Source organism: Heloderma suspectum, chromosome 4, assembly GCF_057233095.1.
Source record: "Heloderma suspectum isolate Gila_16-S chromosome 4, 16-S_ref, whole genome shotgun sequence".
Classification (NCBI taxonomy): domain Eukaryota; kingdom Metazoa; phylum Chordata; class Lepidosauria; order Squamata; family Helodermatidae; genus Heloderma; species Heloderma suspectum.
This window is the reverse complement of record NC_139461.1, coordinates 25376630-25400998: the sequence shown is the minus strand read 5'-3', so window position 1 is coordinate 25400998 and position 24369 is coordinate 25376630. Positions and strand designations below refer to the sequence as shown.

At 47.9% G+C, this 24369-nt stretch overlaps 1 long non-coding RNA gene across 1 annotated transcript; it reads left to right on the top strand.

The window, feature by feature from the left end:
• Positions 1-788: 788 nt before the first annotated feature.
• LOC146346641 (uncharacterized) lies at positions 789-24168 on the top strand. Its single transcript, XR_014789819.1, has 5 exons — positions 789-1068; positions 14772-14839; positions 18700-18809; positions 22260-22465; positions 23906-24168. It is a non-coding gene; the product is annotated as an uncharacterized LOC146346641 (long non-coding RNA).
• The last annotated feature ends 201 nt before the right edge of the window (positions 24169-24369 follow it).

Below are 24369 nucleotides of genomic sequence, written 5' to 3'. Positions count from 1 at the left end.
AAATAAATGACTGTCGCATTTGTCAGGTGGTAACAAGTACCCTCCAACTGGTACCTATAACGGTCTCTATTTCCGAAGTGTTGGGTGGTCACGTGTCCTCTTTTACAGAGGGCAGTCCTCTATTCCAAGCACTGCAAGAGGACTGTCCTCTAGTCTGAAGGCTATTTGAAGGGTTGTCCAGTCCAAGTCCAATTTAAAGGTAAAGAACTATCAGAAGGGAGAGCTGGGCCTTGAAGTTGCCCATTAACAGCACCTGGACTGCAGAACAAGTAGGGATGTCAGGGAATTCCACCACAGATTGAAATGGGATCGAATTCCCTTCAGTCCATGCCACGGAATCCTCTGTGGAATGGCACCACGAGGTCCTGCGGAGCCAGAAGTCATGCGGCTTTTTTCCTGTTGTCCGCAAAGAGTTGCAAAATTTTCGTAAATAAAAATGCAGTGTAGTATATTCCAATAATAAATATGTACGCTTTTTAAAAAATGAATTGTGCTCACCGCCTTGTTTGTGGGTGTTCTTTTTAAACTGAAATCCTCCGTCTCTGTTTACTTTCAGCCAAAACATTTCCTCTTCCTTGTAGGGGCTTCCCAAAAGAAGGCTGTCTTAGGTGTGCCTGAGCGATAAACTATTTGTTTAAAGCAACGCTGTTTTAAAGAAAGACAAAACCATTTAAAATGACCATGCCAGTCCTGGAGTGGCATGGTCATTTAAAAAGGTTTTTTCTTTCTTTAAAACAGCACTGCTTTAAACAAATAGTTTATCGCTAAGGAGCACCTAAGACAGCCTTCTTTTGGGAAGCCCCTAGGAAAAGGAAGTGTTTTGGCTGAAAGTAAATGGAGATGGAATATTTCAATTTTTTTTAAACAATGTAAATATTTATGAAAAATAGCGATTCTTATGGAAGTTATGCAGACTCACAGAGACGGCTGGGCACCAGAATTATGGTTGTCAGTATGGATTTATCTTTGTAATTTTCGGAGCAGAAAAAAAAGAGGAGAATTCCGGGGGCTTGTGAACGGCGGAACAGAGCACTGGCTGCAAACTGCGGAAGTCAAGCAGCACGGAAGGTACAATTCGTACATCCCTAAGAATGAGCAAGCTGCACAGGCCACAGTCTTCCACCCTATGCTGAGATGTATTGTATTTCTGTTTAAATTATAATAATTATTTCTAAATTTGCATCTATACATATAAATTACCATATGCAAATGCTATGCAAATTGGTGCCTTCTTTTTTGGTGATGTGTGTCCTCTTTTTAGACAATTCACAACTGGCCACCCTAGATCTTATGAAGCCAAAATGGCACCATCCATTCACAAGAGGAAGGGGGTACTATTCTCTGTCTTGGGGGAGCCCCCAGGTTTGCAGAAGTATGAAAAATCTCTAGAAAGAAAAGAACTCCAAGGGGTGGGTGGGGGGAAATAGCCCAGGGTGGTCTGAGTAGCCATGGAATGCTGGCTGTTGGAAAGGGGGAAATGAAAAATCCTTGGAGCTCATTCCAGAGAGTTGGTCCTATTTTGGCAAAGGCGCTGCTCTTACCTTCTGCAGACTGTATCTCCCATAGACCTGTAGCAGAGACATTTTGCCAATCTTAATGGGTGGCAGCAGGCGATGGTGGGTTGGTCATCATGCATGGCCTTCAAAAAGCAGATCCCATGCCATGTATGCCGGCCCAGGGCATATAAGGTTTAAGAGAAACATTTTGAATGGGGCCTAGAAACCAGTTGGTGACTAGTGCAATTGTTGCAGCATAGGTTGCATATATTCACGCCTTCCCACTAGGGTGGCCACTTACATATTGCCAAAAAATGAACACAGATGTGCATAAAATTTGCACGTGCTAATTTGTATTTATGTATGCAATGTTGAAACAATAATTTAAATACAAATACAATACATCTACTGCACTGGGGAAGATTGCAATTAAGTGACCTGTTTATCTGCTCAGTCCAGATGCTTACTGTTGATGGGCATCTTCAAGGCCCCTGATCTCCTTTCTTGTGGTTCCTTTTGGATTGGGCATCCCTTCAAACAGAGGACCATCCCCCTGTAAAGTAGGACACATGGCCACCATTCCTCCCACACCTATCAAGAGATGAGCAATTACACTGTGCACAAATTACAGTTTGTGGGACATGCTCCAGGGTCCCCTTACAACAGAGCAATCGTTATCCTGACTGTGGAGGTGATCTTGATCATTGATAGAGATACCTCATGTTCATGGATTCCATTGAAGTTGGCTGAGCAGGATCACTCGTCTTAATAAAAACAGCTTAACAGTTGTTGAATAGCATTCCAGGCAGTTGGTCAGCAAAAGCCTGTTTCAATTTATGAAGTAATTAAGTTGACAATAGGATTTTTATTGCTTCCTGCACTTCCTCTCTGTTTGCTTCTGTCCTCCAGTCCCAGCCTGTAGTGGTATATGGTCAATTAGTAAAGCATGAGATGAGCAAAGAGAAGGATCTTGTTTGCTTGGGTCAGGGTCCCCAACTTTTTGGGGTCAGTGGGTACATTTGGAATTTTGATAGAATGTTTTGGGCATTCTCACAAAATGGCTGCCATGGGGGGTCTTACCCATTCATAAAATGGCTGCCATGGTGGGCAAGGCTAGTCCCAAAACACTCATTTTCCATAAGGCAAATTGGTGAGAGGCTTAAAGAAAAATAAGTTGCCCAAGAACCTAAGGAGGACAAGGCAGAGAGAGGTGGGGGTCTGAGCTCCAAAACACAAAACCACTCTTATAAATCAAATAAAGATGGCTCTGGAGGGCAGCACTTTGCTGTGCAGCATGCCAGCCTCCCAGTTAATAACAACAACATCTTAAGAAATAAAATTAAAATCAGGAGGAGCAGGGAGCCTGGTGAGGGCCAAGAGAAGTCTCCGTGGGCACATTGGTGCTCATGGAGACCACACTGGGTTTGGGTAATTGTCCCCAAGGCACAACAGCAATTGAATCAAAATCCAGAATTGAGGGGAAACCTTGCTAGGATCTTGGAAGGATGATAGAGCTGTACCCAGTGGTGTAGCTAGGGCCGGATGTCAGGTCTGATGTCCAGGACCCCACAACTTAGGGTACCCCCAAATGACGACCCAAAGAATGGCATAGGGTGGACAGTTGTGATTCGCCAAAAAAGAGGGGGAAAGAGGGCACCAATTTGCATAACATTTGCATATGCTAATTTAGACATATAGATGCAAATTTAGAAATAATCATTATACTTTAAATAGAAATACAGTACATCTCATCCTAGTGTGGGAGACTGTGATCAGGTGACCTGTGTGCCTTGTTCCATCTGCTGTTGATGAGCAACTTCAAAGTCCACCTCTCCCTTCTGATGGTTCTTTACCTTTAAACTGGGCTTCAACTGGACAGCCCTTCAAACAGAGGATGTCTTCAAATAGATGACAGTCCTCTGGCAGCCCTTCAAATGGAGGACTGTCCTCTGGAAAAGGACTTTCTAAGATTCTTTCTAAATTTGTGACTATACATGTCAATTAGCAAATGCACGTTTTATGGAAATCTATATCCCCTTTTCTCTCTGCTTTTGGTGATGGCCACCCTAAGGCAGAGGCTTCATCACAGTGATGTGATTAGAGATGAGGCAAAACCCCTTACCTGCCCCTTTTCTCTCAAGTGACTTATATAGATATTGTCTGTAGCGGAGGATTTCCTGTGGGAAATGGAGAACTGCACAGCAGTGGCTGATGATAAGCTTTGGGTGTGTGTGCATGTTAAATGTGTGCTCCCAATTTGCGTGCCAGTACAATGTACCTGTGTATTTGTGTGTGTGCATGGGCATCTGTTGAACATGGCCCTCTTCTTCTTCCCACTGAATAATCGCAGCCACCCTTACCCCCGGCCCTTCAAATGGAACTCCTGCTGTCCCGCACTGAACTGCACATCTAGTCTGACGTTTTTTAAATGGGCCACAGCTGCCCACCCTCCAGCAAGCTCCTCTGCTCTCAGTAGACTTCATGAGAGTGCATATGAAATTGTATTACTCACATGAAAATGTAATAAAATATTTCATATTTAAAAAATAATTAAAAATTAAAATCATGCCAAAAATGAAAATCTAATATTGGCCATACTTTGGGAATGGACACGTCATTAACATGTTCCTGTTGAAATTCAGTAGGTTGGGGAGTGGGGGCAATCACAAATGTTTAAGATGCAGCCAAATCTACTGTAGAATCCTGGAAAAGTTTCTCTTCTCCAAGATGGCTTAAAGGGTTAGCAGCAAACATCAAGGACAACAGATTAGTTCAAATTTTATTGCTCCGGCTGAGATCATTCCCATGATGTGTCTCTTCTGCTCAACTTCCTATCTCGGAAAACATCAGCTCCTTCATCTCCTACGTTACAAGCACGTATATGTGATCTGGCTGAAAGGGGCCATCTGCACTGGGGAAAGCCAGACTGAGCAGCAGATGTGCATTGGAGGGACCACGGAGCCTGAAGCTTTAAATAATAGTAGATCAAAGGAGGCAAAGGGAATAGCGACTGTCCATTCAGGTTGTGGATTCCGTGTCTTCACCATACAAACAGCTCTTAACTTATCTGGATCCAGGGGCTGGTTCACTTGGAGTGCGTACAAATTGTACAAGAAGAGTGTGAATCATGTTCACGGTGCTGTAATCTCTTTATACATAGGTATGTCCATAATTTATTTACCAGCAAATTACTTGGTATATCATCCTTGCCCTTCCACACTGGCTGTCTGACTCAGCTGCTGCCTCCTTCTCTGCCTTCTCCTTTTGGGGAACGGGACACTCTGTGGTAGTTCTGCTTCCCTTTCCCAGGCTCAGCTGCAGGACACTTTCCTTCCCCAGTTGTTTGTCCATCCACCCCCTTGCTTCTACTACTATTACTACTGCTACCAGCACTGCTTCCTGCTAGGAAAGAAATCATCCTGCAGCTGAGCGTGAAAGAGAGGCCATAGCTCAGCGATGGGGAACCTGCTTTGCCTGCAGAAGGTCCCAAGTAGGGTGGCCTCTTTTACAGAGGATAGTCGTCTATTTGAAGACATCCTCTATCCAAAAGATTGTCCTCTCCAAGTTCAGATTAAAGAAAAAGAACCCTAAGCACTGTTGCCCATCATGAGTTAGCACCTGAGCAATGGAGTGAATGGACAGGCACCCAGGTGACCTGGTCACAGTCTTCTACACTGTGGTGAGATGTTCTAAATTATCACAGGTTGTAGTGATGGCCACCAATCTGGATGGCTTTAAAAGGGGGGTGAACAAATTCCTGGAGGAAAAAACTATCAATGGCTACTAGTCCTAATGGCTACGTGCTACCTCCAGTACCAGAGACAGTGAGCCTATGTACACCAGTTGCTGGGGAACATGGGTGGGAGGGTGCTGTTGCACTCATTCCCTGCTTGACTGCTCCCAGCCGACAGCTGGTTGGCCACTGTGTGAGCAGAATGCTGGACTAGACGGCCACTCAGTCTGATCCAGCATGATTCTTCTTATGTTCTTATGTTCTTATATTTTCCATTTAAATTATAATGATTATGTCTAAATATGAATCTATACATATACCTTTTTATGCAAATCACTGTCCTGTTTTGCCCTCTCTTTTGGTGATTTATAGGTGGCCACCCTGGCCCCAGTTTCAATCCCTGGCATCTGGCATCTTCAATTAAAAGGAAGGTGCTGGGAAAGACCTGGAGATCCACCACCAGTCAGAACAGACCACCCTTCCCCAACCTAGTGCCTTCCAGATGTTTTGGACCACAACTCCCAGCATTCTTGATCATTGGCCATGCTGCCTGGAGCTGATGGGAGTTGAAGTCCAAAACATCTGGAGGACACAAGATTAGGGAAGGCTGAACTAGAGAGTAATAGACAATAATGTCCTAGATGGACCACTGGTTGGATTTGGTATAAGGCAGCTGCCTGTGTTCAAATTGCCCCACAGTTCTGAGTGCCTCTGATGAAAGCTGAGAAACTACTCTCTCACTCAGGCAGCTGGGTGCTTCCTCCTTTCCCAAGAGGAGGGAAGGCAGAAGAAGTCCTGGCAGCAACTGGGCAGGTCCTGCTAGCCCTTTCAACCCATAGAGCCCCTTCACACAATGAACACCTGAAGGGACCTATTGAGATGACTTGTCCAACTGGTACGGAATATGGCAGGAGAAGACAACCTGGTTTACTCCTTGGACTACAACTCCCTTCAGTCCAAGCCAGCATGGTCAATGGTCAGAAATTCTGGGAGTTCTTTATCTTTAAGCCAGGCTTGGACCAGACAGGCCTTCAAATAAAGGATGCCTTCCAAGAGAAGACTGTCCATTGACAGCACCTCAAATAGAGCAGGGGAAGGCAGACTTCAGGGCTGTAGAATCCTCCTCCTCTTTACTAAAATCCCAAGATCCACCAACTTTAGCCTGGTGCAAAAGACCTACATTTAGAATTAAAGAGTTCTGAGCCCAGGATTTTGATTTGGGTACCAGAACTGAATGGAGCTCACAGTCCTTCCACCCAAAATCCCACTCCCGGTTATCCCAAGCTTTCTTCATCTCTGTAGTGCATTTGAGGGCTGGAGGGGAGGCATTCTTGCTGTGAATGTTAAACAACTGGAAATCAGAAATCCCTGCAGCAACATCATCCAGAGATCTACCTTCTGCCCACTTCTGAAACAGAGGACCATCTTCTGGAAAGCAGGACACATGGCCACCCTGTGAGCGAGCGTGTGTGTGAGGAGAGGCTCCAAGGAAGGAAATGGCCTTTATCTGGGTGCTTGGGGAGACAAGCATGGGCAGGAGGTTACAGGAAGGAGAATTTTAAAGATGGAGACTTGGTAATTTCAGATATTCCACAGGCTTTCCCTGTGGGGTTAGGCCTGCTCAACAGCAGATGATGTCATACTTATAAAAACATCAAAGACTCTTGTAGCACCTTAAAGGCTAACAATTTATTCTGGCACGGGTTTAATTCTATTGCCAAAGGCTTGAATCAGCATAAATGATTTTTTTAAAATTGTTGTTGTTGTTGTTATGCTACATGTGTTAATTGGCTTATCTAGTATGATATATAATCCTAAATCCCTCCATAACAACCATGTATCTGATGAAGTGGGCTATAGTGCACAAAAGCATATGCCCAAATAAATCTGGTAGTCTTTAAAGTGCCACAAGACTCTGTGATTTTTTTTCTGCAATTGACTGACATGGTTACACTCTGGAAAAAATTTTCAGACTTGTGTGTTAGATGGTGCACCTGGAATATTGCATTTGTACAGTACCCAAGAAATCCTGTGCAATATATGAGCATCCTAGGATGCCAGGGTGGGATGCAGCTGCTTCAGTTGTGGATTGGGACCATCAGTGTGAACAGCTGCAGTGCCTGATAAGTCCTCTCTCCACAAGAAAACCTTTACCAAAGAGCAGAATGTCTGGGTGCTGGCTGATGATGTCACCAGTTCACATTGGCACCTAGAACAGTGCAGGCCCCAGAGTTTTGAGGGCCCTTCGGCAAGATGCCTTTAATGGGTCCCCTCCCTCAGTTAGTTTACTTTCTCACCGCCATTGCCACCAGCTCCTCCTCCTCCTCCTCCTCCTCCTCACTACCACTTGTGTGCTTGACAGCCAGAGAGCCAGTGAGCAAGGAGGCAGTGACATCTGCAAAGCAAATAGTCAATGTTTCAAGGAAGCATGATGTAGTAGTAATGGCCTAATGGGGGACTTCAATTTCCCCAATATTTGTTGGAAGACACATTCTGCAAAACATGGCCCCTCCAGGAAATTCCTGACTTGTGTGGCAGATCACTTCCTCCTACAGAAAGTAGAGGAAGGAACTAGAGGATTGGCTATCCTTGACTTGATTCTAACCAACACAGATGACTTGGTGGATAAAGTAGCAGTTACAGGTACTCTGGGGGAAAGCGACCATGTTGTACTTGAGTTCTTGGTTCTAAGGGAAGCAAAAGCCGAGTGTACTCAAACGCGTACCCTGGATTTTAGGAAAGCTGATTTTAATAAACTCAGAACAATGATCAGTAAGGTCCCATGGCAAGCAATGCTAGCGAGAAAAGGAGTCCAAGATGGGTGGGAGCTTTTAAAAAAGGAAATTCTCAAGGCACAATTACAAACCATTCCAACAAGAAAAAAAGGAGGAAGATAACAGAAAAAGCCATTGTGGCTTCACAAAAAGCTTAGAGATGACCTGAAAACAAAAAAGGACACATATAGGAAGTGGAAAGGAGGCCAAGCAACAAAGGAAGAGTACAGGCAGGAAGCACAGAATTGCAGGGATGGCATCAGGAAGACTAAAGCTGAGAATGAGCTGCGGTTAGCGAGGGATGCTAAAAGCAAAATAAAGTAGGGATGGCGGAGAATTTCTCCACGAATCTCGGGGAGGCCGAGTGCCAATGCATTCGGCCCCCCGAAATTGGCGGTGAAATTCTCCGCCACCCCACCGCCACCCCCCAGGATGGGACTTACCTCCCTCGAATGTCCCTCTCGGCGGCGGGTCCCGGTGGCGGTTCGGCGGTGTTTCGGCAGGGGCGGGGGCGGCGGCCGGTCTTCCGACCGGCTGCCACCACCGCCATTACAAAGTAAATATAAAACACACACACACACACACGTGATAGGCTACGTAACGATTTACGTAGCCTATCACGGCTAGATTTCCAAAGTCAGCTGTGATAGGCTACGTAAATCGTTACATAGTCTATCACGGGTGACTTTGAAAAAATATTTTAAAAAGCATGTACGCAAATGGCGGCGCCCATGGGTGCCGCCATTTCCGTTCCTTATTTGGGCCTGGGTAGTCTATGTAAAGATTTACGTAAACTACGGCAAAAATAAGGGCAACGCTATTTGAACTTCGGGGCAAAGGTCTATGAGTCCCCTGGCAAAGGTGAAGTACAAGCTGAAGGGGCAGGATTGCAGCTTGAGATTGAGATTGATAGGCATATGGTCAAGGAACCCCTAATGACTTTGAATGAGTTCAAATATCCAGGGCCAGATGAACTGCATCCTAGGGTAATAAAGGAACTGGCAGAAGAACTCTCAGAACCACTGTCTATTCTCTTTGAGAAATCATGGAGGATGGGGGAAGTGCCAGATGACTGGAGGAGGGCTAATGTGGTCGCTATCTTCAAAAAGGGAAAAAGGAGGAACCTGGGAACTGCAGACCAGTCAGTCTGACATCAATCCCTGGGAAAATTCTGGAGCAGATGATCAAGCAATCCATCTGGAAGCACCTTGAAAACAATGCAGTGATTACTCAAACCCAACATGGATTTGTCAAGAACAAATCCTGCCAGACGAAGCTGATCTCATTTTTTGATCAAGTAATCTCCCTTGTGGACTGTGGGAATGCTGTAGACATAATATAGCTCGACTTCAGCAAAGCTTTCGACAAAGTGCCCCATGATATCCTGATGAGCAAACTAGCTCAAAGTGGGCTAGATGAAACAATGATCTGGTGGATCCACAGTTGGCTACATAATCGGACTCAAAGAGCGCTTATCAATGGGACCCTCTCAAACTGGGGAGAGGTAATGAGTGGGGTACTGCAGGGCTCAGTCCTGGGCCCCATGCTCTTCAACATTTTTATTAATGACTTGGATGAGGAGGTGCAGGGAATGCTGATCAAATCTGCAGATGACACAAAATTGGGTGGGATAGCTAATACTTTGAAAGACAGAACCAAATTTCAAAGTGATCTTGATAGACTGGAGCGCTGGGCAGAAAACAACAGAATGACATTTAATAGGGATAAATGCCGAGTTCTGCATCTAGGAAAAAGAAACCAAATGCACAGTTACAAGATGGGGGATACGTGGCTCAACCACATTACAAGCGAGAAGGATCTTGGAATTGTTGTCGATCACAAGCTGAATATGAGCCAACAATGTGATGCAGCTGCAAAAAAGGCTAATGCTGTTTGGGGCTGCATTCATAGAAGCATAGAAGCATAGCTTCCAAATCCCAGGAAGTACTAGTTTCCCTCTACTCAGCACTGGTTAGGCCTCATCTGGAGTACTGTGTCCAGTTCTGGGCACCACATTTTAAGACGGATGCAGACAAACTGGAGAGGGTTCAGAGGAGGGTAACAAAGATGATCAGGGGACTGGAAACAAAGCCTTATGAAGAGAGACTGTTTAGCCTTGAGAAAAGAAGGCTGAGGGGAGATATGATAGCACTCTTCAAGTACTTGAAAGGTTGTCACAGAGAGGAAGGCCAGGATCTCTTCTTGGTCAGCCCAGAGTGCAGGACACAGAATCATGGGCTCAAGTGACAGGAAGCCAGATTCCAGCTGAACATCAGGAAAAACATCCTGACTGTTAGATCAATATGACAATGGAACCTATTACCTAGGGAGGTGGTGGGCTCTCCCACACTGGAGGCATTCAAGGCATTCAAAGATCCATTTCTCATGGATGCTTTGACCTGATTTCCTGCATTGAGCAGGGGGTTGGACTCGATGGCCTTGTAGGCCTCTTCCAACCCTACTATTCTATGATTCTATGATCCTTCTTCTTATCACCATTGTTGTCTGGGCCAGAGCAAGATGTAGGTGAACAAGCAGGTTGCAATCATGAAGCAACCCCAGGGGGGTCTTTTCAGTGGACCTGGACTTCAGGGGATTTGCCCATCCCTAATCAGCAGTGGGGAGTCTAAACTCTCAGAAGCTGCACTTTTAAGGAAGCAACACCTATTTTCTCTCCCTTTGCTCTGTTTGAGACAGTGTTGATAGTCAGACCTTCCCCTAAATTCACATCAGAATCCCCCCCCCCCAATGGACATAATAATGGAATATCTTGTATTTCTTCTAAAACTTCTACAGAGACAGTGTATAACAATTTGCCTCTTGAGGCTTAGTAACAAGCCTTTGCAGGATTTTCCATGCTGGTGTACTTGGCGTTCCCTCATGTCTTTCCTTCTCTCTCTTAGTCTGCGAAAACATTCGTTTTCTCTGCTGCCGTGAGGTTTGGGTTTGCCTACAAAAATCCCTGCTCTCCTCCACTCTCTGTCTCAGGTGAAAAAGGAAATCAGATGTGAGAATGCGATAGTGTGGGATGAAAGACTAAGTTTAGGAATTACATGAAGGTTGGATCTGAAATCAGAGGTAATTCAGTGCAATGTATCTTTTTTAATGGACATCCTAACATAAAAAAAACTTCAGCTTAAGAGAAGAGTTAAGGCTCTTACATATTCACTCATGCTCTAAAAAGCATAGAAATAGTTAACTTAAACTTCCAGCCTTGATTTTTATGGCATGATGTAACTTAAGCTGTAAATTAGGGATGAGGAATGTGTGGCCTCCCAGATGTTGTAAGACTACAGTTCCCATCAGCCAAGACATCAAGTGGAGACTGGTGGCTCCAATGTCAGTGGGGCAGTGAATCTGTTCTGGGTTTCAGCCAGAACCAGTCAGACCTATAAAAGAGCTATTTATTTATTTATTGCATTTATATCCCACTGTTTTTCCTCTGGCAATGAACCCAAGGCAGCTTACATGATCTTCCTCCTCTCCCTTTTATCCTCACAACAACAACCCTGTGAGGTAGGTTGGGCTGAGAGTCTGTGACTGGCCCAAAGTCACCCAGTGAGCTTCCATGGCTGAGTGGAGACTAGAACCTGGATCTCTGGGCTCCCAGTCCAACACTCTAGCCACTACGCCACACTGGCTCTCCAAGGTGGCAAAGGTGGCAAAAGTGGCAAAGGCAAACCCATTTTAGGGTTAGGGTTCTGCACTTTGGAAAGCTCCTTTAGAGGTCTGGCTGCTTCTGACTGAAACCTAGAATGAATTCGCTGCCCCACTGACATAGGAGCCACCAGCCTCCACTGAAGACATCTGGAGGACCACATGTTCCCCATCCTAGATGTAAAGGCATCAATTGTTTTCATATACGAAAACTTTAAGCAACCACATTTTACCTTGACCTTATGGCAGTGTGCAGATCCTCAGGCCCAGGAGCCAGATCCAGCCTTTGTGGGGCCCAGTCTGGCCCTCACAGATTTCCCAGTTGGCCATACCCTGTTCTCTTGGGTACACCTCCTTTCTCCTAACCATTGATCGCTTAATGGTTTCCCAGCTTTTGCAGTTTCTCCCACTTCTAAAAGGTTGAAAGCCTCTCCTAAGGCTTAGTTACTGGAAGTAAAAGCTCTAAGCTAAAATATGCTGGTAGCCAAATGTTTGGTAGTTTGGACGTTTTGGCCCCACCTCTTTTGCCTTTGGCCTCAGGACTGGCCCTGCTATATTAGGCAGAGCAAAGCAGTTGCCTTGCTGTCTCCTGGGAGGTGGCAGTAGGGATGTATGGATTGTGTAAAATCTGTTCTGTCTGTTTTGTTGCTGTTGCCGAATTTGCACAAATTTGCATGTGTGAAAATGCACAAATTTCCCCCAAATGTGCATTTTCAAGCTTTAGCCTATGGGGGAAATGCGCATTTTGGGCCAGGTTTTTAAATGCTTTGCATATTTTTCTAAGATGAAATTTGCGCAAAATTGAGGAATGTTAGAAAACTGTCCCACAAGTCCGTGGAATCCGCCCAACATGGGAAGAACTGGTCTACTGTGGAATCCATAGGTTGGATTCATGAAAGGCTGAATGCTTTTGGTTCCATGGTGTATTTCTCCGACATCCCTAGGTGGCAGCAAGGTGCTGGAGGAGAGACCTGTGTGGCATGCGGCCTGCTCTGGGCCCTCTAATTTACCCTGCTGCTTTCAGGAGCAGTGGAGGATGTTGTCCCATCATCAAGGGTGAAGACAGGTTCACCTGCCTGTCCAGCTGGCCTTTGTACCTGGGATGGGAAGGGGGCTCCATTGTCCTCTCTGCCTCAGGCAGCAAAATGTCTCGGGTGGGCCCTGTTTGGCCTTGCCCACCACAGGAATGCAGCCCCCAAGAGCTTCCCCAAAAAGGAGTTCAGCCCTTGGGCTTAGGGATGCACAAAAGTCACTTACCTGGTCTCGCAGCTTGCTTGGCGGGGGGGAGAGGCGCTTCGCTGCTCCCCCCGAAGTTCAGTCCAGGGGGGGAGGCTTCCCTCCTCGCCCGGCCGAAATTCAGGCCGGGGGGGAGGCTTCCCGCCTCGCCCGGCCGAAATTCAGGCTGGGGAGGAGGCGCCTCACTTCGCCCAGCCGCGAAATAAAAAGTTAAAAAAAAACGCCCCCGTGATAGGCTACGTGACGATTTACGTAGCCTATCACGGCTAGATCTGCAAAGTCAGCCGTGATAGGCTATGTTAATCGTCACGTAGCCTATCATGGGTGACTTAAAAAAAAAAAAAAAGTGCATACGCAAATGGCGGCCCCCATAGGGAGCCGCCATTCGCATTCCTTATTTGGTCGCTGTAGTCTACGTAAATCTTTACGTAGACTACGGCAAAAATAAGGGCAACGTTATTTGCGTTGCCCTTATTTTCGCCGTAGTCTACGTAATCTTTATGTAGACTACAGCGACCAAATAAGGAACGCGAATGGCGGCTCCCTATGGGGGCCGCCATTAGCCGTATGCGCTTTTTTTTTTTTTAAGTCACCCGTGATAGGCTACGTGATGATTTATGTAGCCTATCACAGCTGACTTTGCAAATCTAGCCGTGATAGGCTATGTTAATTGTCATGTAGCCTATCACGGGGGCGTTTTTTTTTTTACTTTTCTTGGAATGGCGGCGGCGGCAGCCGGTCAAAAGACTGGCTGCCGCCCCCGCCCCTGATGAATACATGACGAACCGCCACCGGGACCCACCACCGGGAGGGACATTCGGGAAAGGTAAGTCCCATCCCGGGGGGGGCGGGGGGGCGGAGAATTTCTCCCCGAAACTAATTCGGGGGGCCGAATACGTTGGCACTCGGCCCCCCGAAGTTTCGGGGAGAAATTCTCCCCCATCCCTACTTGGGCTTAAAGAGGTGCTACAAGACCCTGTCTTACTACAACATCATGCCTCTGCAGGTGGGAGCGACACTGAAGCTGACATCAGCACTCTACATTCTTAGTAAGACTTTGGTTACATACTGAAATATTTATTATTTTGTCTTAAGCAAAAAACAAACAACACAAAAGCTCTCAAAGCAACTTACATAGTGGAAAATACGCTCATGTATTACTCTTCATTTCTTATATTATTATTACATTATTACTCTTGCAATCATCTTGTGCAATTGCCCTGCTTCATTCATGGAATTTAAAAGGGAGTCCGGATGTCGTCATCTTCAGTCTGTAACCTTCCCATGTTTACCCACCATTTATTCCGTGTTCTTTTTTACCAGATAAATGATTCATTACGGAGGAAGATGGAATAGTTGAGTAATGCCTTTTGACTGGTAGCACTAGGGTCCCTCTGCCTTGAAAGACCCTTGTCGTAACCTCATTTAACGTTACTGCTAATCACTTAGCCTAAAATGGCTGCAAAACAGAAAATGGCTATGTTCTCCTCCTCTGGACAATGGTAGAATTCAGAGAGCCATCTGCAATCTCTTAATCTGAAGGAAGTCTCAGGGGGTGGGGGGATAGTTTTGCAGGGGAGATCCAGCAGGAAAGAGAAGGGTTAATCTAGCCTTTCCTCAACCTGGCACCCTCCTGGCTGGGGGATTATGGGAGTTGTAGTCCAACACGTCCGGAGGGCACCAAGTTAGGGAAGGCTGGGTTAATTGTGTTTCCTCCTGCCCAGCCATTGTAGATGCCCCCACCCCAACTTTTGTCTCATGAAGAAAATATAAGGTCGGGAACCCCATGTTTTCCTTGTAATGTGTCATTCCTCCTTGAGTCAGGTACGTGGATAATCAGGCAACCTATCACTTCATCATGTGTCCCATTCCCAGGGTGTGACATCTTTACTTGACGCTTCCAAGGAGGCTGTTTCAGGATCACACCTTCAGTGAGCTTTCTGGTAAGTTGTTAAGAAACAGATGGAGTGCATTAAAAACTCAGTTTGAGATACATGTTAGTGTTCCCCTGTGAGATCTTGGTTTAATACAATATGCATGGACCCACAAAAAAATGTTGTCGGGGAGGAATGGATGAGGAGAGAACAAAGAAGAGTTCTTCCTTCTTTTATCTTCCCTCTCCACCCCCACCTCGCCCTTCCTGGCTCCACGGAGCCATCAGCAAGTACAGCCAGGGCTGACCTTTGACCAAACAGTACAGAAGCGAGGAGCAACTTTGACACCCCCACTCCATTTGTTCAACTTTTGAATTCTTCAGTTCCTTTTATTGGCTTTGTAGCCCATTGCATAGCATCTCCGATGCACCAGTTGCATGTATGATTCATTCTTGACATGTACGATATTGTACAATTTCCCATGGGATTAAACCATCCTTCCCCAACCTGGTGCCTTCCAGAGGTTTTGGACTTCAAATCCTATCAGCCTCAGCCAGAATGGGCAATGATCAGGAATACTGGGAGTGGTAGTCCTAAACATCTGGAGGGCACCAGGTTGGGGAAGGATGATTGAAAAAACCCAGACCACATATCACCGCAACACCAGCTGCCAGGTGAAGATGAGCTGTTTGAGCCATGTGTTTCAGTCGATGAGTGAAGAGTTGAGTAGGGATCCTGTGACAGACACCTTCCGAGTCTTGCGCCCTAGGCTAGGGGTGCAAAACCTAGTGGAGACTGGTGGCTCCGATTTTGGTGGGGCTGTTTATCCATATCCCCTATTTCAGAGATAGGGCTCAGCACCTTGGATAGCTCCTTCAGAGTTCTGGCAGATTCTGACTGAAACCCAGAATGAATTCATAGCCCCACCGAAACTGGAGCCACCAGCCTCCACTGGTAAAAACTCAGGCCCAGGGGTCAAATCTGGCCCAGTCTGGCCCTCTGAGGTTCTCCCTTCCCCTGGCCTCACCAACTCTCCACCAATCACCAGTCAGTTGGATGTTCCCCAATTTTCCCTCATTTGAAAAGGCTGAGATGCCTCTCCTCAGGCTTCCTTAAGACCTTTAAACTAAATTATGCTGGTGTTTGGGGCATTTTTGTCACTGCTCCTTTTGCCTTTGCCCTCACCCACCACTGGACACAACACCAAAGACCTTCTCCAAAATGGCATTTGGTCCTCAGGCCAAAAGAAGTTCAGCACCCCTGTCCTAGGCAGTCACATGCCCCTTAATCTGACCTGGAATATAGCTGCAGCCCCAGCTGCCCCTCTGGTTGAGCTGGTCAGTGCCCGGTGTGAGGAGAGGGGCTACAGTGGCAGACATGTGTCCAGTGTGGGTGATAGCTTCAGGGGCTGAGGGGGTTATGTGAGTGCTTGCTCCCCCACATTGTCCCCCTTGGGTGTTCCCTAACATCAGTTATGGCTTGAACCTCCCCTAAGGCCAATTCCAACCCTTGGACCAAGGGTCCCCAACCTTTTTGGACCTCTAGACATGTTTGGGAATCAGAGAAACTGCTGTGGGCACCACCACAAAATGGTGGATGTGGCTAGTCACATAATGGCTGCTGTGGGGGGGCTGGCTGCTGTGGGGGAGAGAAATAGTGAGGCTAGAGGCTGGGAGGGAGGGGGAAATAACAAAGAAAAGGGGCAGAGAAAGAGCAAGGCTGAAGCTAGGAGGGGGAGAAACAGTGAGCTAAAGAGGTGGGAAGGAAATAGGAACACGGGAGGGAGGGAGGGAGGGAGGGAGGGAGGGAGGGAGGGAGGGAGGGAGGGAGGGGGAAATAGCAAGGCAAAGGGGGAGAGAAAGAGCAAGGCTAGAGGCTGGGAGTGGGGAGAAACAGCAAGGTAAAGAGCCGAGGAGAGAAAGAGCAAGGAGAGAGATTGGGAGAGAGGAGGAAACAGCAAGGCAAAGGGGTAAGGGGAGAGAAAAAGCAAGTCTAGAGGCTAGAAAGGGAGAGAAAAAGACTACTCTAACATTTTCCAAGGTTTTTTATTTCTTAACATCCCCCCCCCTTTTTACTTTGAAGGGGGCAGGGAGTGCAGTGCTCCCAGGCCATTGACTTTCTTTGAAGTCACCTCTCTACTCTGGCTCATGGAGTGTTCTCTGTTGCCAGGGTTCCAATATAGCTTTAGGGTAGCACACATATACAACCCTTGGTCCGTGGTGCCTTCACAAGTTAATTGACCAAGACAGGGCTTTTTAAAAACAAGATACATTCCAACATGCCTCATGGGTCCCCCCAGCTGCAAGAGTACAATCCCTCCCCCATCAGTGGGCTCATGTTGACACACAAGGTTGACACCTTTTCTAATAGAGGGAGCAGTTATTCTTCATTTCTGCAAAATATAAACCAATCATCATGTAGTATTTCAGCAGGGCCAGTCCTACGACTAGGGAAAGTGAGGCAACCACCTCAGGCAGCTGGTTTTGTGTCTCCCTGTCACAGCCTTCCACAATATGGTGAGATGTATTTCTATTTAAATTACAATAATGATTTCTAAATTTGCATCTATACATATAAATCAGCATTTTCAAATGTTATGCAAACTGCTGTCCTCTTTTGCCTAGGGATGTACGAATCCCTTACCTGGCTCCGCACAGGGGCATCTGCAGTGGGGGGGAGGCACTCCGTCCCTCCCCCTGGAATCCTCGACGAGCGGAGGCGCTCCGCCCCTCCCCCTGGAATCCTGCCTGGCTGGCTCCGCTCTGCGGCCAAGCCACGGAGCCGCCGGCTGGCTCCAGGCTCCCGCAGCCGTACAGCTGGCCGCTGGGCAGCCCTGCAGGGACGCAAATGGCGGCTGTCGTAGCCGCCGCCATTTGCGTCCCTGTATTGAGCTGTGATAGGCTACGTAAATATTTACATAGCCTATCACGGCAGGGGGGGAAAAACCCTGCGTATGCAAATGGTGGTAGCCGCCGCCATTTGCGTATGCTGGATTCCCCCCCCCCCCCGCCGTGATAGGCTACGTAAATACTTACATAGCCTATCACGGCCTCTGCAGGGACGCAAATGGCATCCCTGCATTAGCCGTGATAGGCTACATAAGTATTTAAGTAGCCTATCATGGCTAGGAAGGAAGAGGAGGAAGCAAATGGCGGCCAGGACGGCCGCCATTCGCAAAGCAGCGCGGACGAGAGCAGGTAAGTGCTCCATTTCGCGTGGCTTTCATGGGGTGGAGTCAGCGGGGACTTCGTCCCGCACGCCTTTCGTGGGTTGGGGGGTGGGGGCTTCGTTCCACGATGGATTTCAGGGGGCCGAATGCACTGGCATTCGGCCTCACTGAGATCCGTCGTGGAATTCTCTGACATCCCTATTTTGCCCACTTTTTGTGATGCTTTTGTAAGGATGGACAGGCACCCCATCCAGGTTCTCTGAGTACCCACCCAGCCCCTGCCCGTACTCACATGCCCCCAGACCCACACTTGACCCCTCTGCTGTGCATGTCGAGCTGCCCACACCCACCTGGGCCCCATCCTCCAGCATTGCAATCGCTATTGTATGGAAGAAAAACATGGTGATCGCTATAGCAATGGGCTACTTACACCTGTAATCTTGCATATGTGGGCAATTCACAGCACCATTTTGTGTATAAATCGATGTGTGCATATTTGTGATCAGCACGTTTTTCGTAAAATGGTGATTGCACGCTGGAGGACAGAGCCTGGGTGAATGCGGGCAGCTTGGGGGGGCATGAGGGGGTGTCGAGTGGGGGCAGGGGCTTGGCAGCGACGGCTTGGTGGTGTGGGCGGGAGAAAATCCAACTGGACTCCCAGACCAAATCGGGCGCCCACACCATCCCTATGTATTTCTGCTTTGGGGGCAATTCATAAGTGGCCTTCATCTTCTTCTTCTTCTTCTTCTTCTTCTTGCAGAACAGTTGCTCATGGGGTTTCTTCCTCAGGTGCCAAAATAACTTGCCTGGCTTTCAGTACTTTGCACCATGACTTGCAGGAAGATGGTACCATTTGTTGTTCTGCCTCAGGTAACAAAATACTTTGGGGCCTCAGCAGCCATGCTGGCTGGAGATGATGGGAGTTGTAGTCCAACACATCTGAAAGGGTGCCGTATTCAGTACAGACACTGTGGTTATTTGGGAAGCATGATACCTTTTTACCATTAAAAAAGAACGCTGTAATTATAACAAAAGCAAAGAAATCAAGAAGCAAAAGCTGGCATAAACAGGTTGCCGAGCGATACATTTGCACCTGAAAGTTCAGGGGAGCTCATGAAATTCCATCATTACTGCAAGACATCAATACAATTCTAAAGATCATCAGCCTTCTCCAACCTGGTGCCCTCCAGCTGTGTTAGACTACAACTCCCATCATTGGCCAACAGCAAGCCATTTGGGCTGTGGATGGTGGGAGTTGCAGTCTGGTGCACCTGGAGGGCACCAGGTTAAGGAGGCCTGCTTTACAGCTTTACAGCAGCAGAGTGGAAAACAGAAGTGCTGAATCCGTTTGTCTTCTTGGCCTTCTTACCGGCCAGGAAGAGGTCCTGCCTTCTGCAGACTGAATTTCACTCAGGGCGCAATTGTAGAACACCTTGAATGGATAAATATTGCTAGTTGGAAGCACTGTCCCTACCTAGATCTCATTTGCTAATATAATATAGTCCCCCCAGCCATGGCCACAAAAAAGATTTCTCAGGGCATTTGGTGGAAAGAAAGAAAAAAAGTGCCATAAATTACCACAAGTTGTATTTGTCATGGTCAGTGTCTGCCTTACACATTCTTTACACCATAAGCTATATCTAGGGATGTACAAAAGGTACTTACCTTTCGGGGATTATGCTGATGGTGCGGGGGGAGGTGTTCCGTCCCTCCCCCCAGAATCCTGGCCAGGGGGGGAGGTGCTCCGTTCCTCCCCCCCTGGAATCCTGGCCGGCCAGCTGTGCTCCGCAGCGATTCTGCGGAGCCGCCCGCCGGCTCCGCCAGCAGCCGGACATCCGGCTGCTGGCTAGCAGGGACGCAAATGGTGGCGTAGCCGCTGCCGTTTGCGTCCCTGCAGTCAGCCGTGATAGGCTACGTAAATGTTTATGTAGCCTATCACGGCTGGCTTTAAAAAAAAAACACCACATGCGTACGCAAATGGCGGCGGCCATGGCCACCGCCATTTGCGTTCCTTATTTTGGCATGTCTTAGTCTATGTAAACATTTACGTAGACTAAGACAGCGAAAATAAGGGGAACACAAATAGCGTAGACGTCTACGCAAATAGCATAGAAGTGGCCGGCCATTTGCGTACACACGTTTTTTTTAAAAAAAAACAGCTGTGATAGGCTACATAAACATTTACATAGCCTATCACGGTGTTTTTTAAAAATCTAGCCGTGATAGGCTACGTAAATCTTTACATAGCCTATCACATTTTTTTTTTACTGGAAATGGCGGCGGAAGTAGCCGGTTGGAAGACCGGCCGCCGCAGCTGCAGCCGCTACCGCCAAACTACCGCCGAACCGCCGCCGAACCGCTGCTGGAGCTGCTGCCGCCAGGAAGATCCGCACAAGTCCCGTCCCGGGGGGGCAGGGGGGGGGCAGACCGTTCCACCACCGATTTCGGGGGGCCAAATGCGCTGGCATTCGGCCTCCCCGAGATTCGTGGAGGAATTCTCTGACATCCCTAGCTATATCCTACAGTGAGACTTAAGGATTTGGGGAATGGAGTGGGAGAAAGAAGAGGTTAAAGTTATTTTTCAAATTGTTGTACATATGGATGGGAAAGCTGCTTGCCTCAACATGAATTGGGTCCCCTCAAATGTCCCAATTGAACCCACTATGGGGAGGGGGTGATGCTTGATTGGGCTGCTCAAGGCCTTCAAGGTGATTCCCCATCTACCTTCCAGCCCATCCTAGTCCCCAAGGGGAAGAAGTTTACTTTGGGGGCCAGGACAGGGGAGCAGTCCTGCAGTCCAGCTGGGGCTGGCCCTACCACTGGGCAGTGGGAAGCAGTCACCTCCAGAGGCAGATGCTGTGAGGTAACAGAAAGCTGTTGGAGGAGAGACCTGTGTGGCATGCAGCCTGTTCTGCACTCCCCAAGTTAGCCATCTGCCTTCAGGTGTAGTGGAGAATGCTCTCCCGTCATCAGTGCTGAGGACAGATTCATCTGCCAGTCCAGCTGGCTTTTGTGGGTCAAACGGGAGGGTGCACCATCTTGTTCCTTGCTTCAGGCAGCAAAATGTCACAGGACAGCCCTGCATTCCCCCTCCATGATCTCAGGTGAAAGAAGTCTTTGTGGCATCAGTACAGTTCAAGCATCTCCTTGAACTGGAGGGGGGAAGGAGGGAGGGAACTGGGTGGACTTCTCTGGTTCAAGTAAGAGCCACCAGGCCACCAGAGCCACTGCTGCCTGCTATCTATCCCACCCTGGCCTCTGAGGTGACCTTTTCCCCTTTGGGACTGGGAGAAGCTGATGGATGGTATGTGGGTGCCCGCTCCAGAGCAGAATTGGGGTGGGTAGAAGGGATGTCACGGGAGTCTGAGAGGGAGTGGAGTCCGGCAGACTCCCTCCTCCTTGGCCTCCTGGACTCCTGTCTGAGGACCGCCACCACTTATCCACCATGTTCAGCTCCCTGGTCAAGCTGGTGGGCAGTCCACAGGCACCTGGCGAGTGGCGCCTGGCCACCTGACTCCTCAGCCTACCACCCGTGCCTATAATCTTGCTTAAATGGCCACTTTACAGCCACCATTTATGCAGAACATCTTTTTATGTAAAATGAGTCACCATCTTTATGCAAAATGGTGGCTCGCTGAGGAGTCAGGAGGCCGCTCGCTGCTTGCAGGGCACCTGTGGACTGCCTGCCAGCTCAACGAAGGAGCCAAACAGGGGCGGGTAAGTGGTGGGGGGCCAGTGAGTGGCACACGGGCAGACACGGGGTGGTTTGCCCATCCCCAGCGGGCAGTCCACTCAAAGTCGGCTGTCATATGCTGCCTGCCCTGATTCTGCCTGCAGAAGTCAAACAGTGGTATTCACTGCTACTCAATGGCACCTTTACTCAGTTTCTCCCACCATCCTTGTTTTAAGCCCCTTTGAAGACCTGACAGTCAAAAAGTGTGATATGCATTTAATAAATAGGATCTTGGCAGGCCAAAAGAAAGGGGGGGTTTCATTTGTTTTGTTAGTCTAGCTCTAAGGATCGCCGCCTTTTCAGACCCCCCGTACTGGCTACATCCTGCCAGAACGTGATGGTGTTGGTCAGACAAGCCTAACAAGTAACAACATCCAGTTGGCAACTGTAATTGCCATGTGCAAGAGCAGTCATGTGCGCATTGGCCTTGAGTGTTTCCAGAGAGATTTCCTTTGACTTTATGACCTGTTTGAATCCTCTTCCCTTCAGTGAGCGAAGCCCTCAGAAACGCCATGTTCCTTCGTGATCGTAAACAGTGATCTTCCTCCCCCAGATTGCTGCCACCCCCACTTCTTTTTCTCCCCCAGCTCAGACAGTTGTGCACTTTGATATTTTGGAGGCGGCCAAGTTTCTCCTGCAGATTACGTCACCTTTTTTCAATGAACACATCTGCTTCCACTTCCACAGTCTCTTTGCTTCTTTGCTTTCCCTGAATGTAAAAAGGGGGCTTTCCTTGATAAGCATTCTTAAAAGAATTATATGGCTTCCATTCACCATTTCCTCCCTATCCTGGGTAAGTAGTCTATTCCAAACATTCCTTTTGATGCATTGGTTTAAAATATTAAAATGCCCTTGCTTTATTTTATTTTAATTCTTTGATTATAAAACAAAACAATGAATAAAACAATTTCACTGGTTTCATTTCTTTTATTTTTATTTGGGAGAGAAATATTCCTCCCTTCTTATAAAACAAGCCAAGGTGGCTGACAACTAGAGATTGCATCCCCTCTGGTGCAGGGTGCACTGACATTACCAGAGCTGCCCCTTCCATGAGGCAGGGTGAATCTCCTGCTCAGGCAGTGGTTCAGGAGGGGCCTCCCCGCTGGGAGGGCCCCTATGGGCACTGCTGCTGCACTGGCCTCACTAGCCCGTTGCTTCCTCCCATCTTTCACTCTGCACCCTCTCACAAAGTGAGAGATCAGGTGGGCAGGGCCTCCAGAGGCCACCCACCTGATTGACTGGTTTGGGAGAGGGCTCAGAGCAGGAGTTCGGGTGGTGGGCCTGCCTCCCTGCCTGTTCCCCCTGCCCTCCCATCCTACATTCTGGGAACATCACCTGAAGAAGAGATCAGGTGGGCAAGCTCCTGTCTGGAGAACTGCATCAGACACACAAAGCAGCTGACACACGTCTGCAGAGAAGCTGCCTCCCTGATCTGGGCACTGAGCAGGGGGTTGGACTCGATGGCCTTATAGGCCCCTTCCAACCCTACTATTCTATGATTCTATGATCTGCGATTCAGGAGACTTCCAGAGTGAGAGACCGGGCAGGCAACCATCCTCTCTGGAGACACTGCCTGCCCAATCTCCTGCTCTGGGAGAGTCTCCAGATGGCCAGGTGGTCTCCAAGGCCACCTCACAATGCTGTCCTTTGAGCAAGGACCGCTCAAGGCTTGGTGTTTGGGCCTGGGTGCCTTTCTGAAGCAGCTGCCCACCTGCTCTCCTTAGAGGAGAGAAGGAAGAGGCAGAGAAAGCAGCTGGCGCTGCAGTGGTGGCTGCTGGGGCAGTGATTGTCCTCTTGCCTTAGGCAGCGGGACATCTTGCACTGTCATGGGACATTATAAAGCAACTGCCGTGTGCTCCCTTATCTGCACCTAGCGAAGGGGCTCTCATAATGCTGGCAATGAGGGGTTTCCAATACTGGAAAGGGGAATGGTTGCAGGGCGACATTTCCCAAGCACACTGGTCCACCATTTTGGACCCCATGACAGAAGCAGAATGTTTTCCAAGATTGCCTAGAAGTTGGTGCCAAGTAGAGCTATGTGCAAATGGCTTTTTGAAATTCTCCACCATACTTGTGGGCTGGAAAATGGGGAGGGGGGCCATTTTGCTGAATTGCCCAAGGGGGAGGAGAAATTGTCATCTTCTTCTTTTTTCTGGGCTGGGGCTCACCATTAGCAGAGGCAGTAGCACAGCCTCTTTCTGTTTTCCTAAGCTTCTCCACCATGCCATTTCAGATGACGAGAGCAGCAGCAAGCATGTTGGCAGCTTGGCCACCATTTTGCATCTCTCACAACCGCCTGGACCTGGCATCATTCCAGAACACTATATGGAAACTGCCTGAAGAAAACCAGAAAGAAGCCTCTCAGAAATTGTCTCAGAAAAACATCTCCTGATAAATTTCTGTTTGGTTCTGTCAAATCTGTTCCCAATTATCACCATCTATCTTCAGAGTTCAATCTGAATTACTCCAGATTTAATAAAATTCCAGTAAAATAGTCATCTGTGGACTCAATGCTCGTTGAGTGAAATATTCAATATTTAATATTGCAACATTTATGTTTGGGCAGCTTCAGTTTCCCCCGTTCTCTTTTTCCCCATTTGAAACTGCTGATATGCTTTCTTATTAGTTTTGGGTGGGGCTGGAGAGAAATATTGATGTCATTTCTGTGACATGTTGTGTCTGCAGCTCCGGCAAGCC